This window comes from Callorhinus ursinus, unplaced genomic scaffold (assembly GCF_003265705.2).
Source record: "Callorhinus ursinus isolate GAN/ISIS: 27379988/994484 unplaced genomic scaffold, GSC_fseal_2.0 scaffold85, whole genome shotgun sequence".
In the NCBI taxonomy this organism is placed as follows: Eukaryota; Metazoa; Chordata; class Mammalia; order Carnivora; family Otariidae; genus Callorhinus; species Callorhinus ursinus.
In genome coordinates this window covers 1806396-1824763 of record NW_027397147.1, presented here as the reverse complement: position 1 = coordinate 1824763, position 18368 = coordinate 1806396, and the positions used below count along the sequence as shown (strand labels likewise).

Below are 18368 nucleotides of genomic sequence, written 5' to 3'. Positions count from 1 at the left end.
ATGAGACAAATTAGATTTTAAACCAAAGACTGTAATAAGAGATGAAGAAGGACACTATATCCTACTTAAAGGGTCTATCCAACAAGAAGATCTAACAATTGTAAATATCTATGCCCCTAACGTGGGAGCAGCCAATTATATAAGGCAATTAATAACAAAAGCATACAAACACATTGACAACAATACAATAATAGTGGGGGACTTTAACACCCCCCTCACTGAAATGGACAGATCATCTAAGCAAAAGATCAACAAGGAAATAAAGACTTTAAATGAAACACTGGACCAAATGGACTTTACAGACATATTCAGAACATTCCATCCCAAAGCAATGGAATACACATTCTTCTCTAGTACCCATGGAACATTCTCCAGAATTGATCACATCCTAGGTCACAAATCAGGTCTCAACCGGTACCAAAAGATTGGGATTATTCCCTGCATATTTTCAGACCACAATGCTTTGAAACTAGAACTCAATTACAAGAGGAAAGTCGGAAAGAACTCAAGTACAAGGAGGCTAAAGAGCATCCTACTAAAGAATGAATGGGTCAACCAGGAAATTAAAGAAGAATTAAAAAAATTCATGGAAACCAATGAAAATGAAAACACAGCTGTTCAAAATCTTTGGGATACAGCAAAGGCAGTCCTGAGAGGAAAGTATATAGCAATACAAGCCGTTCTGAAGAAACAAGAAAGGTCTCAAATACACAACCTAACCCTACACCTAAAGGAGCTGGAGAAAGAACAGCAAATAAAGCCTAAACCCAGCAGGAGAAGAGAAATAATAAAGAACAGAGCAGAAATCAATGAACTAGAAACCAAAAGAACAGTAGAACAGATCAATGAAACTAGCAGCTGGTTCTTTGAAAGATTTAACAAGACTGATAAACCCCTGGCCAGACTTATCGAAAAGAAAAGAGAAATGACCCAAATCAACAAAATCATGAATGAAAGAGGAGAGATCACAACCAACACCAAAGAAATACAAACAATGATAAGAACATATTATGAGCAACTGTATGCCAGCAAATTAGATAAGCTGGAAGAAATGGGTGCATTCCTAGGATGTATCAACTACCAAAATTGAACCAGGAAGAAATAGAAAACCTGAACAGACCTATAACCACTAAGGAAATTGAAGCAGTCATCAAAAATCTCCCAACAAACAAAAGCCCAGGGCCAGATGGCTTCCCAGGGGAATTCTACCAAACATTTAAAGAAGAATTAATACCTATTCTTCTGAAACTGTTCCAAAAAATAGAAATGGAAGGAAAACTTCCAAACTCATTGTATGAGGCCACCATTACCTTGATCCCAAAACCAGACAAAGACCCCATCAAAAAGGAGAATTACAGAGCAATATCCTTGATGAACATGGGTGCAAAAATTCTCACCAAAATACTAGCCAATAGGATACAACAGTACATTAAAAGGATTATTCACCACGACCAAGTGGGATTTATCCCTGGGCTGCAAGGCTGGTTCAACATCCGCAAATCAATCAATGTGATACATTAACAAAGGAAAGAACAAGAATCATATGATCCTCTCAATAGATGCAGAAAAAGCATTTTACAAAGTACAGCATCCTTTCTTGATCAAAACTCTTCAGAGTATAGGGATAGAGGGTACATACCTCAATATCATAAAAGCCATCTACGAAAAACATACAGCGAATATCATTCTCAATGGGGAAAAGCTCTTTCCCCTAAGGTCAGGAACGTAGCAGGGATGTCCACTCTCACCGCTGCTATTCAGCATAGTATTAGAAGTTCTAGCCACAGCAATCAGACAACAAAAAGAAATCAAAGGCATCCAAATCGGCAAGGAGGAAGTCAAACTCTCACTCTTTGCAGATGATAGGATACTGTATGTGGAAAACCCAAAAGACTCCACCCCAAAACTGCTAGAACTCATCCAGGAATTCAGTAAAGTAGCAGGATATAAAATCAATGCACAGAAATCAGTGGCATTCCTATACACCAACAACAAGACAGAAGAGAGACAAATCAAGGAGTCGATCCCATTTACAAATGCACCCAAAACCCTAAGATACCTAGGAATAAATTTAACCAAAGAGGCAAAGGATCTGTACTCAGAAAACTATAAAATACTCATGAAAGAAACTGAAGAAGACAGAAAGAAATGGAAAAACGTTCCATGCTCATGGATTGGAAGAACAAACATTGTGAAGATGTCAATGCTACCTAGAGCAATCTACACATTCAATGCAATCCCCATCAAAATACCATCCACCTTTTTCAAAGAAATGGAACAAATAATCCTAAAATTTGTATGGAACCAGAAGAGATCCCGAATACCCAGAGGAATATTGAAAAAGAAAAGCAAAGCTGGCGGCATCACAATTCCGGACTTCCAGCTCTATTACAAAGCTGTAATCATCAAGACAGTATGGTACTGGCACAAAAACAGACACGTAGATCAATGCAACAGAATAGAGAGCCCAGAAATGGACCCTCAACTCTATGGTCAACTAATCTTTAACAAAGCAGGAAAGAATGTCCAATGGAAAAAAGACAGTCTCTTCAACAAATGGTGTTGGGAAAATTGGACAGCCACATGCAGAAGAATGAAACTGGACTATTTCCTTACACCACACACAAAAATAGACTCTAAATGGTTGAAAGACCTAAACGTGAGACAGGAGTCCATCCAAATCCTAAAGGAGAACACAGGCAGCAACCTCTTCCACCTCAGCCACAGCAACTTATTCCTAGAAACATCGCCAAAGGCAAGGGAAGCCAGGGCAAAAATGAACTATTGGGATTTCATCAAGATAAAAAGCTTTTGCGCAGCAAAAGAAACAGTCAACAAAACCAAAAGACAACCGACAGAATGGGAGAAAATATTTGCAAACGACATATCAGATAAAGGGCTAGTATCCAAAATCTATAAAGAACTTATCAAACTCAACACCCAAAGAACAAATAATCCAATCAAGAAATGGGCAGAAGACAGGAACAGACATTTTTCCAAAGAAGACATCCAAATGGCCAACAGACACATGAGAAAGTGCTCAACATCACTCAGCATCAGGGAAATCCAAATCAAAACCTCCATGAGATACCACCTCACACCAGTCAGAATGGCTAAAATTAACAAGTCAGGAAACGACAGATATTGGCGGGGATGTGGAGAAAGGGGAACCCTCCTACACTATTGGTGGGAATGCAAGCTGGTGCAACCCCTCTGGAAAACAGTATGGAGGTTCCTCAAACAGTTGAAAATAGAGCTACCATATAATCCATCAATTGCACTACTGGGTATTTACCACAAAGATACAAATGTAGGGATCCAAAGGGGTACATGCACCCCAATGTTTATAGCAGCAATGTCCACAACAGCCAAACTGTGGAAAGAGCCAAGATGTCCATCGACAGATGAATGGATAAAGAAGAGGTGGTATATATACACAATGGAATATTATGCAGCCATCAAAAGGAATGAGATCTTGCCATTTGCAACGACGTGGATGGAACTGGAGGGTGTTATGCTGAGTGAAATAAGTCGATCAGAGAAAGACATGTATCATATGACCTCACTGATATGAGGAATTCTTAATCTCAGGAAACAAACTGAGGGTTGCTGGAGTGGTGGGGGGTGGGAGGGATTGGGTGGCTGGGTGATAGACATTGGGGAGGGTATGTGCTATGGTGAGTGCTGTGAATTGTACAAGACTGATGAATCACGGATCTGTACTTCTGAAACAAATAATGCAATATATGTTAAGAAAAAAGAAGAAGAAGAAGATAGCAGGAGGGGAAGAATGAAGGGGAGTAAGTCGGAGGGGGAGAAGAACCATGAGAGACGATGGACTCTGAAAAACAAACTGAGGGTTCTAGAGGGGAGGGGGGTGGGGGGATGGGTTAGCCTGGTGATGGGTATTAAAGAGGGCACATTCTGTGTGGAGCGCTGGGTGTTATACACAAACAATGAATCATGGAACACTATATCAAAAACTAATGATGTAATGTATAGTGATTACCATAACAATAAAACATTTTTAAAAATCTTTAACAGGTTTGCTTTAAGAGAGGAAACCACCTAAAGGTTCATCAATATGGCTTAAATAAATGGTGGAGTAGCCAATTAATAGAAATAGGCATATCTGTTGCATACAAAAAGGGAATAATTTCCAAGATACAGTGTTAAAGGAAAAAAGGCAAGAAATAGCATGTTCACCTCAGGAAGGACACACAACAGACGGATAAAAATGGCTGCTTCTGGGGAGGGGTCTTGAGGTGGGGGCAGAGTGAGAAGGTCAGGGATAAATGAGAATTACTTTTATTGTATAACCTTTTATGCTTACAATTTTTAAAGTATTTATTGATTACATATTCAAAAAATACAAAAGGAAGCACTGAACTTTCTTCTGGCAAAAGATATTTCTTCAAACATGTTAAGAAAATCTTTTTTTTGGGGGGGAAAGGCGTGTTTTGCAGGAACAGCAAGTGTTTTAGAAACAAGTTCTGATGTCTTTTTCTGCTAGAACATATCTGAAATACATCCTTGGTATAAGCCTGAAATAGCATGGAACTCCAGGTGGTTCAGGACCTCAGCCAGAAGCCAGGTAAGGCAACCTCTTGCTCCCTTACTGTTTAATTTCCTGGTTCTGCTCAACCTCTTGCTCCCTTACTGTTTAATTTCCTGGTTCTGCTTGAGACTTTAAGGGACGATGGTGGGAAGCTCTGAAGTCTCCTTCCCTGATGCGTCTCCTTCAGGCCTTGATGGAGGGGAATACTCCTTGGCTTTAGGCCTTGATGGAGGGGAATACTCCTTGGTCTAAAGTGTAAAACATGACCTTCAGAGAGAGTAGCCCACTTGCTACTTCTCTCTGAAGGTCATGTTTTACACTTTAGACCACCCAAGGAATTTAAAAAAACGCAGATGTCTGGGGTCTATCCTAGACCAACTGATTAGAAATATACGGGGTGGGTACTTTTTTAAAAAGCTCTCAGATGGTTCCAATGTGGAGGCAGAGCTGAGAATCCCCACTAGACCATCGTTTCCCCACTGTAACTCACCTACCCCCAAAGCATTCATCTTCACCTTCCTCTGGAGCTTACAGCCCTGGCTCCTGGTCATAGTCTTCCCAGTTCCCATCATCTACTCCATCCAATAACCCAGCTTCACAGCTCTTTAACCAAAATCTCCACTTTCTCTTTCCTTTTAGAAACTCTTCCTCATGGCCATATGCTGGGTTTTGTCATTGGAATTGCCCTGATTCTGAAATGGTTCATCCTGAAATTCCATTCTGGGCCTGTGGAGGGGGTCGAATGGTGACCCTCTAAAAGATATGTCCACTCAGAACCTATGAATGTGACCTTACTTGGAAAAAAGGTCTTTGCAGATTTAAGTCAGTTGAGGATCTCGAGATGAATCCGGGTGGGCCCTAATCCAACGAGCAGTAAGCAGCCTCATAAGGGATAAACAGGGAAGAAGAGACAGAGAAGGCGGTGATGTGAAGATGAAGGCAGAGCGTGGGGTGATGGATGTACAAGCAGGAACTGCCAAGGGCTGCTGGCCATCACCAGAGGTTACTGGTTTCAGCCACACAGTTTGCCCAGCAAACAAATACAGACTATAACCTTCTTTCCACCTTGATTTAACAGTCTCAAACTCCTTACACCTGATCTTCAAATCCATCTATGAATCCCTTGATTTCATGGTCCTCCATGCCTGCTCTGGACCCACAAATACCCACCACAGTAGCACCAGGTCATGGTCATGAGCATCTTCCTCCTCATCCATTTCCTTGTGGTAGGTGTTCTCCCATCTCTAGCAATGCGTCCTTTCCACCTTGCATCCTCTCCTTGGACTAACAGACAGCAGCAGAGAACATTACTGACCCTGACAGCTGGATCCTGGATATGCTCATTAATTCGGGTTGCAATGGAACTCTCAAACACTGCTCAGTAATTGTTTATATTTGTCTTTTCAGAACCCCCTACGGTTCTTCCTAATAAGTGCTCCACATTCTCACCAGGAGTCCTCAACTCTACTCCCATTCCTTCCCCACCACACACATCAGCTCCTTCTGCCTTCCCCTCCTCCACCTTCGGACTGTTCTCTGTACCCATCCTGCGTCCCTCCCACTGGTCTCAGAGGACAAGGTGGGCTCACCTGTCCACCTGTGCTCTCAGATCCCTTCCCCTGGTGCCTCCCCCGGAATCTGCAAATCCGCTGTGACCTAACACACGGACATAACTGTTAGCCTGCTTCCAAGCTCAAGGTCTAGAATGGACCCTTGTGAGTTGAAAGTTTAAGATTTATTAATGCTGAGTAGGCCGATTATTTTTAAAAAATAGGATTATCATTATTAGCAATCACAAGTACACATGAACAGAATTCCTTGGCTGGATTTCCTTAGAAATATGGCAAATTCTATTCTGACCCTGGCATACCCTGTAATTAGGCGTTGGCTTTAAGGACAAGAGCAGACAGCATTATATAGATGTGGTGGTGTGCTACAAGCTAAGGACTTTCCAAACTCTATGGGAGCTGTTGATATAAAGGTTTTCTCCAACACAGAAGGCTGACTTGACAAGCTACTAAATAGATTTCTTTGCAATACCCTTTAACATACTAACGAATACCCAAGAGAGAAATTTGTGGGTACAGCATTCCCAAGCTTATTTGACTAAGGAGAGATACTTTTGCCAGGAGCACCAACGAACATCTCTCTGTTACCAGTCTGGGAAAATTCTGACCAAGTCCAGTGATCTCGGAGTACCACATCATGCCCCTAAGTGTGCCCTAAAGGGAAGTCCCATCCTTCCCAGTCCTAACTGGCGTCTCAGCGGCAAAACCAAGTTTCAGACACTAAGGAGACTCTCACCCCAGACTGCAAACAACATCACACAAGCGTCATGGCGCCATGAGTCAAATGGCTCCTGGGCCCAGTGCATTTTCTCCATCCCTTCCATATCGGTTTCTCTTCAGGTCATCAGGATAGGCTACGGGGGGCCTGGGATGAGCATGTGCAAGGAGACTCTACATATACCCTGCTGCTCTGTGCCCAGGCAGGTGTTGGGGGGCATTGGACTTTTCCTCGAGGCTCATTTTCCCTCTTCACGTCTTTGTTTAAATTTTGCTTACCTGTTTCCAGCTGCTAATAGCCAAACTCTTCTCTCTCAGCTCTGGCCTCCTTTCTTTACTATGTAACTCTGCAAAAATTACTGGAAGAACTGTCTGACACCCCCAGTCTGGACTCACTCACCTCCCATCTGTTAGTGTAACCTGCTCAGTGGCAATTTTCCCTACATCTGGCAACAGCCCCCAGATTTCTCTTTGAAGAACTCCCACTCCCGCTTTGGATAAAATCTTGGCAGGCCAAGGGGGTGGGTGCGTGACTGAAGTTAAGGCAATCAGTGCCAATTGTGTCATAAAGACTGGGAACTGTGGGACTGAATCCTCCAACCAGGCACAGGAGCCTGGAAGAGCCTGCTCACCAGCCTTTCCTACCAAATCCCTTTGGCTGTCTTCATTCTCGTCCTTTTTCTTTTCTTCTCTTCTTTTTTTTTTTTAAGATTTATTTTAAGAGAGAAAGAGTGCGAGAAAGTGTGGGAGGGGCAGAGAAAGAGGGAGAGAATCTTAAGCAGATTCCATGCTGAGCCCAATGTGGGGCTCAATCTCACAACCCTGAGATCATGACCTGAGCCGAAACCAAGAGTCGGACATTTAACGGACTGAGCCACCCAGGCGCCCTTGTTCTTGTCCTTTCTGAGACCTGGTTCTTCCATTTTCCTCTGTGTTCTGTGAGTCCCCACATGTCCTTCCAATAAAGTACTACTAGTTTAAGTTCGTGAGCCTCGGTTTCTGTTGCTTACACCCTGAGAATCCAAATCTTATCTTTTTACAACCTGGCTTCCTCCCTGTTGAAGCCCTGCTCACCCCACTGGATTATAAACTCCATGAGGGCAGGGCAGGGAGCCATTGTGGATCTTCCCAACACCTCCCCCCATTCCACATGATCTCCCCGGATGACCTCACTCCTCCCCCAGCCTTTAACCAGCACCGAGGAGCTGCAGACACAAGTCTGTAATGGCAGATCCGACTCGCCCATGCTCTAGCCTGGAATGCCCAACCATCTGTGGACTGGACAGCATACCTCGACAGCTGAATGCCCCATTTTTCTCCCCAAACTCACTTCTCTCTTTTGCCTGTGCTTGCAGATGATACCACCTTGAATCCACTCACAAAGCAGAAACCCTCAGGGTCATTCCTGACTCCTCCTCGCATCATTCTGGTAAGTTCCCAAGGAGCCCCCTGGTCTCCCAGCGTGCTCGCACAGCCTCTGGCTTATCATCTATTTCTCCCTGACTCCACGTTTCTACTCTCCTCCCTCTGTCCATTCTGCATCCTGCGTCTGCCAGGGAAATCTTTCTAAAGCACATCCAATCTTGTCAACCATCAACTATTCTTTTGACTATTCCTTGACTTGGTACTCAAGGCCACTGCCTTACCTTTCCAGAATTAATCTCTTGCCACTTCCTGGCAACCTGATGCTCGTGTCATGCTGAATACAAAATCTGCTTCTCAAACACATTGTGCTCTGTCATGTGTTTTGCAACTTGCTGAGTTTTTTGTTTTTGTTAAGACTCTGGATCATTTTTCCTGTCTCTTTCATCCTGGAGAACGTTGACTCATCCTTCCAAGTCCAAACTACAAGTCACACCATCTGTGAACCCTTTCTTATAATTTCAGGGCATTTGGTGCATCCAACTACCAACACCCTCATACCATCATGCAGAACTTATCAGATATGCATTCACTTATATCAACTCATGGTCAGCCACTTGGGCAGCTTTCTCGTTAGTTTTTACCTTCTAGCACAACACCCGGTATACTACAGGTGCTCAATACATGGGTCAAAGATCCAGTGTCAAAGGCAAATACCTACTGACAGGTTATTTTGAGTCCTCAGCAGTTACTAGTGTTCGTTCAGGAAGCCCAGCCTTTTCTTGGCCTTCTGGCCTTGGGCAGAGGAACGTTTCAACAGACAGGCCTGGGAGGGAGGGGGTGGTCATGGTGCCATTTTTAAGATTTTTATCAGGGCCACAGGTACTCAGGCTCAGACCGAGGGAGGTCCAAGCTCGGCTTCAATCAAACCTCCACATGTAAGAAGGTAAAATGAGATGTAAGAAGGATCTTGTGCCCTTTCTGTTTCGCCAACCACACACACTCCTTCGCCCAAGGCTCCCGCAGTGTTGAGAGAGAACCGGGCTGTGGCCAGTCTGCAGTGTGACTGGGGTGGGGGTGGGGGTGGGGTAAAGTCCTGCTGCCCACTGAGACCACCTGCAGAGTTTCTGGAGATATTTAAATGGTCGGGCCCCACACCAGACTATTTAAATCAGAGACTCTGAAAGTGGGGCCTGGACCTCTGCAATTTTGAAGCTCCCCAATTGATCCCAGTGCGTCCCAGGGCCAAGAACCACTGATGCAGCCTGAATGTCCTTTTAGCCAATGAGCCTTTAATACAGTTGTTCAAGAGTATCAGCTGGGGTGCACCTTAGAGGAAAAGACTCCAGGCCTCTCCCCTGGACACTCTGATTCAGTGGGTTTGGAGTGCAGGAATCTACGTTTTTAAAAAGCACCCCCGTGATTCTTGCCCTCAGAAAAGCCTGGGAAGAGCCACCATAATAACACGTACTCTCACCAGAAAGGTGCTCATGCTCGTTCCTAATACATACTAATGTGTATGTTCACGTCTCTGCCTGTCCCCGCCCCCACGCACAGACTGTAAGTTCTAAGAGAAAAGGCTTGGTGTCTCTCTTGCTCACTATTCTCAGCACCAGGGAGGAGACTGGCACTTAGTAGGGGAGCAGGAAATGTCTGTCCAAGGGAAAAACGAAGCCAGGGCTTTCATGTGGGAAGAGTGAGGAAGGAGCGATTTGTGTCACTGGACACGTGTGTCTCTTCCGTGCCACAGAAGTCTCTACTGTTACCTTCTTCCTGAGGACCCTACCAAAAAAAGAAAAAAAAAAAATCTAAATACTCTCTTGCCAGCCTGAGGCTCTCTGGAGAGGATGTTGTTTGAGCTATCTGGTGGGGCGCAGGCCGCTCCTGGCCCCCCTGCCGTCCACACCAGGGACGTCCTCTGCATGTCAGCACATGGGAGCCTGTCAGCTGGGCCTGCCTGTGACCGGTAATACTCTCTGGAAGGTTTCATTTTCTATGAAATCTATACACTCCACGTATTCGTTCTGGAAGGCCCAGCTGCCTGGGGGACTTTGGTGATTTATTAGCTCCTAACTGGGCAACTAGGCTCCTTGAAAATCACTGTGGTCTCCAGAGGGATAATTAAGAGTGGAAGAGGAGGAAAAAGGCTTTATTGCAAGGAACGGGTTCTTACAAGGGAAGCTGCTCACCCCCCGCATGCCAAGCCAAGTGCAGGCCCAGCCCCGGTGGTCGTTTATCTTCATCTGGGTGACAGGATAAGTGAGGACCCCTTCCTTCCAGGTCCACAGCTCAGAATCCTTACACTGATGGGACCCAGGAGCAAAACGTGAAGTCCCAGCTTGAACTCCATCAGCAACTCCTCATTGCTCACAGGATAAAGGCTCTTCCTAATCTGGCCTGTGGCCACCCTGGGCTCTGGCCAGACTGGACCCTTCAGGGTTCTCCCCACAAGACTATATTTCAGGCTCAGGGACCTTTCACATGCTGTGAAGCCCTCGGGAGCCTGTCAGGCAGAACTTCAGATCTTAGCTCATCATCACCTCCACCAGGGAGCTTTCCCTCTGCTCCCCCTTCCCGGAAGACGTACGTATTTGCTACCCTTGTGATTCCATGGTGCCCACTGCAGACAGAGCCCCCATTTCACACATTATCTGTGTCTATCAGAGCCCTAGAGTGTAAGGTCGTGGAAGGCGGACATCATGACTGTCACATCTCTATGTCAATGACGCTCGGCCTAGGCCTGGTAGGCGCTCATGTATTCATTCAGTAAACAAGCATTCATGAAGCACCTACTGTATGCCAGGGATACAAAGATAAGCAAGGTGTAGCCTCTGTCCTCAAGGAATTAACAGTCTCGTGGAAGCAGGGGTTGGGGGGTCCTCCTTTCCCAGTGTGAGGGCCAGTACCTGAACCTGGCTTCCCACAAGGGCTGAGGGCTTCTTCCCTCCGGCCAGAGGGGCTTGGCCTGAGCCCAGTTTCCCCCACAGGTCATCAAGGTGCCAGGCAGTGGGCCTTCCCAGATAACTCCTGAGCCCAGCCTGCCTGGCATCCCAGTAGTATGACGATCCCCCAGCCACCAGGGCTGTGCTCACCCCTCCCCAGAAGGGAAGCTGCTGGAGGTGTGGGGTCAGAGCCCCTTCCCTGGAGCATACACCCAGGCCCTGGCATGTCCCTCGGGGCAAAGGCAGAAAACAGTTAACCCCACACCTGCCTCTTCTACTGAGACCCTTGGTGTGCAAGTTTAACCAGGGCAGCCTGTTCTGTCTTCCATATCTCGTGCATTACGGAATTTGTCCTGGATCCTGCCATGTGACAGAGACCAGACAAGGACCCTCCTTGCATGACATGTCCCTACAGAGATGTTTGGGAGTAGTGGACACCTCTAGTGGCTGGTTGTGAGCATGGGATCTGGAATCCACAGAAATGGGCACACGCTTATTTCACTGAGCGTAATGTGGCCCAGGTTCACCCCACGCTGTTACAAGGGGGCAGGATTGCCTTCTTGTTTTTACAGCTGAGAGAAGTAAGCCAGACACAGAAAGACAAATACTATATGATTTCACTTAAACATCGAATTTACAGAACAAGAGAGTAGAAGGGCGGTTGCCAGGGGCGGGGGGGGGGGGGGGGGGGGGGGGGCAATGGGAGATGTTAGTGAAAGGGTACAAACTTCCAGTGAGAGGCTGAGTAAGTCCCGGGGATCTAGTTACAGCATGGTGACTCCAGTTAACAATACTCCATTGTGTACTTGAAATTTGCTAAGAGAATAGATCTTAAGTCTTGGTGTGCGTGCGCACGCACACACGGTAACTATTATGAGGTGATGGATATGTTAATTAACTTGATTGTGGCAATCATTTCACGATGGATACATATATGAAATCATCACGTTCTAGATCTTTTTTTTTAAAGAAAGCAACAAACGTGCAGCATGCATTGGCCGTTCGCATGGTCTGCTAAGAGCTGAATGTTTATATCCTCCTTCAAGTTCATACTTGGAAGTCCTACCCGCCCCCACCCCCCCCCACGTGACCATCTTTGGAGGCGGGGGCTGTGGGAGGTAATGAGGTCATGACAGTCAACCGCTCGCTGATGGACTTAGTCTATCCTAAGGAGAGAAGCAAGAGAGATGATCCGGCAGGAAGGTGGCCGTCTGCAAACGAGGGAGAGACTTCTCACCCCGAACCAGATGGGCCGGCAATCTGATGTTGCACCTCCAACCTCCAGCAGTGAGAGAAGTAAATGCCTGTTGTCGAAGCACCACCCGGTGCCCCCCCCCCCGGCCCCTGTGGTAGTTTTGTGACGGCAGCCCAAGCCGACAGGGATGCAGTCCCTGGTGCCCTGGACATAAGCTCACGCCTGTTGCACACTGGCCTGGGGCCTGCTCTGTGGGAGAGCCGCCTCCCTCGGTCTCCACATGAACTCCAGGAGGCGGCCAGCCTCACTAATTCCTGCCTGCGGGCGGAGGAAACTGGGGCACTGAGAACGGACGTCATCGCTAAAGCAACCACAAGTCACAGAATCGGGATTCAAGTGTGACTCTCGCACTAGAAGAAAACGTGAGAATGTAAAATTAATCTTGGCACGAGGACAGCCTTTCTAAGCATGAGACAAAAATCATGAAGGAAGAAACTGAAAAGTTAGACTCTGAAAAATGGCAGTCTCCAAGATGGAGAAAAAAAGAACCATAAATTGAAAAGAGGGAAAATGACCCCTTGGAAACATATTTGCGGCATGTGAGCCTGAGAAACAAAGGGGTGACTTGTTTCAGAGTTTTTACAAAGTAGTAAGAAAGAGAGAACCAGCCGGTAGAAGGAAGGCACACAGGCCATGTGAAGAGTGAATAGTAAAAAAGCTTGATTAAAATAAATACGTGAAAGGGCGCCTGGGTGGCTCAGTCATTAGGCGTCTGCCTTCAGCTCAGGTCATGATCCCGGGGTGCTGGGATCGAGCCCCACATCGGGCTCCCTGCTCCGTGGGAAGCCTGCTTCTCCCTCTTCCACTCCCCCTGCTTGTGTTCCCTCTCTCTCTCTCTCTCTCTGTCAAATAAATAAATAAAAATCTTTTTAAAAATAAAATAAATACATGAAAAAGATACTCCATCTCTCGCAAAGTTAAAGAAATGCAGATTAAAGCCATGATGAGACAATATCCACCTTTAATACTGGTAAAATATATTTTCCAAAAATGCTGACAGTTACTGCTGGCCACAGTGTGCTGAACTCAGCACTCTCCGACGCAGGCAGGGCTTTCAGTGGGCACAGGACAGCAATGAGAGATCACCTTCCCAAATGGAAAATGCACCCTTAAATCCAGCAATGCCACTTCTGGGAGTTTATCTGTCCAGGCGGGTGAAGGCCTGGGTGTGTGGGTGTCTGCGGCAGCATCTGGGGCAGAGATGGGGAGGCCCGACCAGATGCCTGCTCCTACCGCCAGAATAGAGCTGTTTCTCAACGGCAGCTGCCCGGCCAGCCATGTGCGTGTGGGGTGCTGTGCCTGGTGCCTGCCCTGGACGGGGGGGGGGGGGGGGGGGGGGGGTGTTAGAGGCACAGTGTCAGCCTCCAGCCAAGCTGCTCACAGAGTACAGGCGTCCTCCTCACTGTCACTCCTGCCCACTGGCTGAATGCAGGGAACTCTGGAGGTCCCAGAAGGGCAGAATGAGACTTGATTTCTACCTTTCCCTTTCTGTGCTCGGTGTATTTTTCTTTGCCATAACTATGTATTCTTTGTAGTTAAAAAAAAAAAAAAAAACACTAGCTAATAAAAAAAGGGATGTTAAAAAGTCTCCATTGAGAACTGTTTTGGAAGAAGATGACTCCAGTTCCGTGGAGTGAGGGGGAGGAAGCGTGTTTGGAGGAGCCGAGGTGTGGGTGGGAAGCAGGCACTGGGAGGCCCAGAATGTTCAGCTCCCCTCTCAAGACGCTTGGCTCAGAAGAGAGGGAGGGTGACTGTGGGTGTTGGATGAATAGTTTCTGCTGCTCCATGGACAGCTCGGTTAGTTTCCAGGCAGCTGAACCTCAATCTCTTAGGCACTATCTGTGGCTAGCGTGGCCTGACTGTGGGGACATTCTCGGGGTGCTCTTTGGGGATAACTCCGGATTCCTTCTTTCTCAGTCTGGGCTTAGCTCCTTCCCCACACTGAAGCCTACCCTCCCTTTTCCCTGGGGGTGGGCCCCTTAAATCAGTGCTTTTCACACTTTAATGTGCATCTGAACCTCTCTGTGGGGGGCGGTGGCTTGCTGGGATGCAGATTCTAACTAGGTAAGTCTGGGGGGGCCTGAGACTCTGCATTTCTGACCAGCTCTGCAGCGAGGCTGACCTGCTAGTGCACGGACCACCATGGCAGGAGCAAGGTCTTATAGGAGTCCTGGTGATAGGCGCACAAGGCGCATACCCAGCAAACGTTCACTGCATTCAGTGGAATTAGCTCGCTCTTCTTCTTTTTATTTATTTAGTTTTTATTGAGATGTAACTGACATATAACATTAGTTTCAAGTGTGCAACGTGATTCGCTATATGTATATACCGCCAAACGATCACAATAAGTCTAGTTAGCATCCATCACTACAGTGACATTTTTTTCTCCTGATGAGAACTTCTAAGATCTAGTCTCTTAGCAACTTCCAAATATACCATATGATTAACTGTAGTCACCATGCTGTAGAGTTCAAGTCTTTTTGATTTTTAAAAAGCTAATCACCCGTCCCTTCACCCTCTCCTGCCACAGTCCTATTATCTCCATTTCTCCCCCAAGTTCTTGAAATAAAGCTCAGTGGCTCCACCTGCCCTCCTCACATGCATCCCCGACGTGTCCCTTCTGCCATCCACCCCATCACCCTGTGCAGCAGCGCTCCCTGAGGACACCCCCAAACAGCAATCCCAGTTCTGTCCTGGTCTTGTCACACTTCCCCGTGGTATCAGAGGCACCCACTCCCTACTTCGTGAGAAATGTGTTTTGTCCTGGCTTTGGGAACATCTTTTGGTCTTGTCCATACATATTTAAGAGATTTTCCCTCCACTTCCCATTTCCCTCCTCGTGCCTCAGTTAATGATCCCACTATCCACCAGTTGCCCCAGCAGCTCCCACATCTAGTCCATAAGCAAATCCAGCTGGTAACCTCCCACCCAGTCTCCTCTGACGCTGGCCCCAGCCAGCTCAGGAGCAGGCACGGCTTCCTTGTCCATGGTCAGAGCTGCAGGGAGCAGCTCAGCACTTTTCTCCTCGAGCGAGGCACCGGCTTCTAGTCCATTCCGAGCCAGCTCGCTCTCGTGTGACCCTCCCCAGGGGTACCAGCACCTGGGGGCCACCAAGGGGGACCAAGGCTACCAGTGATGGTACCAAGTGGTGGCTTAGGGGATCTTCACCCCCTCACAGTTTCTCAAAGACAATCTCTGTGAAAGTAGAGAGAGGAAGGGTGGGGGGGCAGAGCACTCCTGAAGGGCAGGTGAAGCCGGCAGATTGGCTCCTCTACAAATGTCTGACTGCCCCAACACAAGGGGGCCTCCGCCCAGCAGGCACTTCCACCGCATTCCTCTGGCCGAGCCACTCTCCCACTCTCCCACTCTGCGTGATGATGAGTTCAGACCTTCTCCTCCCTCTGCCAGTGATCAGAGCCTGCCCTTGCCTGCCCGTCTGCTGCCGAGCTCACATCATACTCCAGAGAGAAGCCGTTCGGATGGAATGTCCTCACTATCCTGCTACCAAACACATAGGGTTTTCCACAATGACCAACCCCAGGCTGAGGCTGCAGGTGTCAGCCCAGTGGCCTCTGAAGCCAGTGTCTCCATCTCCACCTTCCAGTGTTCTCTGCCTGTAACGGCCATGGAGGTTCCACCCTCCACCTCTGCCAGGGTCCATTCTAAGGACCTGTCAGGCCCTCCCAGTTCTGAATGCTCCCCAGGCATCTGCAAACTCTCCAGCTGATAATTGGGTGAGTCAATGAGTTTATGTTATTTTTTAACACCAAGCTTTACAATCTCACACTCCAGAGTCCCTGGGGCTACTAAGTTTTGCAGGGCGGAGCTGCAAGCCTGCCCCACTTCCTGCAGCATCACAGTGCCCCCTCGTGGGAGGTGATCCAACTGCAGCTGTTGGAGTGAGCTCCCCACATCCCCCCCCCCCCACCCCGCTGCCCCCTGCAGCCTGCCCCTCTGCAATGCTCCCCTCCCATGCAGGGAGAAATTAGCCCCAGACAGGAGTCCTTTCCATCTTGCCCCCCCCACACATGCAAGTGTTCCAGAATACATTAAGCTCCATGGTTGCAAAGGGTTAGTGGGGGCTGGCTTTCTGATCATGCAGGGAGTAAGGAAAACTGTGCACAGGGCTGCTGGGAAGTCAGTCTGCTCCTCACATATCATCCAGGCCTCTGCTGTGCCCAACGCCACGTGTATGATGAGTCAGTAATACTTCTGCACGGTCTAAGGCCTGCCCAAACTGTACAGACCTGGATTCTTATCCAGGCTATGGTGTAGACAGTCCAGCTCTGCATTTCAGATCTGGAAAGCATTCAGGATGCTCCAGCACGATGAGCTAGCAGATGCTCTTGTCTTGTCCAGTTCTACCTTTTCCTGTCTCCAGGCCTTTGCTCTTCTTCCTGCCTGGGGCACTTTCCCTGGTCTTCCCATGGCTCAGTCCTTTTCTCCTCCAGTCTCTGTTTACCTGTCACGACTCTCAGATATCACTCTCTACACCCCGTGGTTTATTTCCTGCAAAGCTCTAAGCAGGATCTGTCATCATTTTGCTTATCTGGTTGTATATCTAATGCCTTTCTCCCCAGTCAGTCTGCAAACCCCATCAGGAAAGGATGGTGTCATCCCTGCTGACTGTGGTATCTCTGGTCCGCATCCCTGTGCCATCCCGTTAGAGGCAGCCAAAAACCAATGACTCACGCCGGCTCAAATGGAGAACACGGGAGGGAATCAGCACCCGGATCGAGAAGACCTGAGCTCCTTGAGGAAACCCAGCAGGCCAAGCTCTTCTATAGAAAGGGCTTCTCCAAGTGCAGTCACTGCTCATCCGTCACGTGCAAGCAATTCACAGACAGAGCTTACCTGTGTTACAGTTATGTGTTCATTTTAATGTATTTTAGAAAACTGGAACTAGCACACCACCTTCGTTTCACAGATTTCATTGCTGAGGGTGAGGCTTAACTACGCGGCGAACGCAGAAAATGTGAACTGATCTAAAGACGAATGTTCAGTAAATAATAGTACAAATGGCACATGAATACGGAAGAAAGGAGATCCTTTGATGACTGAAGTCTGGGATCCTCTGGCTCAAAGCAATGCTGGGCCGAAGGGAATCCAAGCCAGAGTGATGTGGACCTATACTCATTTGACAAACAATTATTAAGTGCCTACTGTTTGCTAGCCATTGCACTAGGCGCTGAGGCATGGCTCTAAATAAAACAGATGTAGCATGAAGCCTCTAATCTGGTGTGAGAGGTGACAAATAAATGCGGAATTACAATGTGGGGTGAAGGAAAAGGAGAACAAGCATAACAAGGGAACTGAGTGGCCAGAGAGACCCTGGAGGGGACATTTGAGCAGAAGGTCAAGAGGTGGGTATAGGCTTGGGTGAAAAGACCAAGGAAGACAGGAAAAGACAACAGGATAAGAAAAAAACGGTATGAATGAGGTAAGATGGTACTGCAGAGAAGCTAAAAATGTATCAGCAAATGACACTGGTAGCAAGAAAGAGCAGAATTAGTGACATAGAAAATTAAAATCAGAACACACTTGAATCTGATCTTGGGCTTCTCAAGGAAGGGTCCACAACACTGAACTGATGAGGGAGGAGGCGACATGGAAGACAGAATTGTCATAGGCAATGCACAGTCTACAGTGTTATTGAAGAGGAAATCTGAAACAAATTGGGCAGAGTGATAGGCCAAGATTTCATTAAAGAGATATTTATGAATAAAAGATGGCTATGGGGGTAGATCAAAGGCCAGCTTTGTCCTAATGAAATAAAACCCACATCCAGGAATCTATCCATCCATCCACCCACCCATCCATCCACCCATCCACCTACCCATCCATCCATCTCTCCATCACACATCCATCCATCCCTCCATCCACCCACCCACCCATCATCCATCCATCCATCTACCCACCCATCCATCCACCCATCCATCATCCATCCACCCATCCATCATCCATCC

General features: G+C 47.3%; 2 protein-coding genes across 11 annotated transcripts in view; one reads left to right on the top strand and one right to left on the bottom strand.

Annotated features, from left to right (window-relative positions):
• Nucleotides 1-18368, bottom strand: part of HS3ST2 (heparan sulfate-glucosamine 3-sulfotransferase 2) — a 101991-nt gene that overhangs the window by 12786 nt on the left and 70837 nt on the right. The window lies entirely within an intron of this gene.
• Nucleotides 1-18368, top strand: part of USP31 (ubiquitin specific peptidase 31) — a 252683-nt gene that overhangs the window by 208936 nt on the left and 25379 nt on the right. For 2 of the 10 annotated variants that reach the window (XR_012376772.1, XR_012376781.1), the window contains 3 exons: nucleotides 4454-4594; nucleotides 8199-8272; nucleotides 16983-18357. The gene's annotated coding sequence lies outside the window, so the exon portion shown is untranslated. Of the gene's footprint in view, nucleotides 1-4453; nucleotides 4595-5197; nucleotides 7878-8198; nucleotides 8277-10485; nucleotides 11795-12318; nucleotides 13253-16982; nucleotides 18358-18368 lie in introns of those variants that run through there. The other 8 variants (XR_012376776.1, XR_012376773.1, XR_012376775.1 and 5 more) reach the window with 7 other exon arrangements.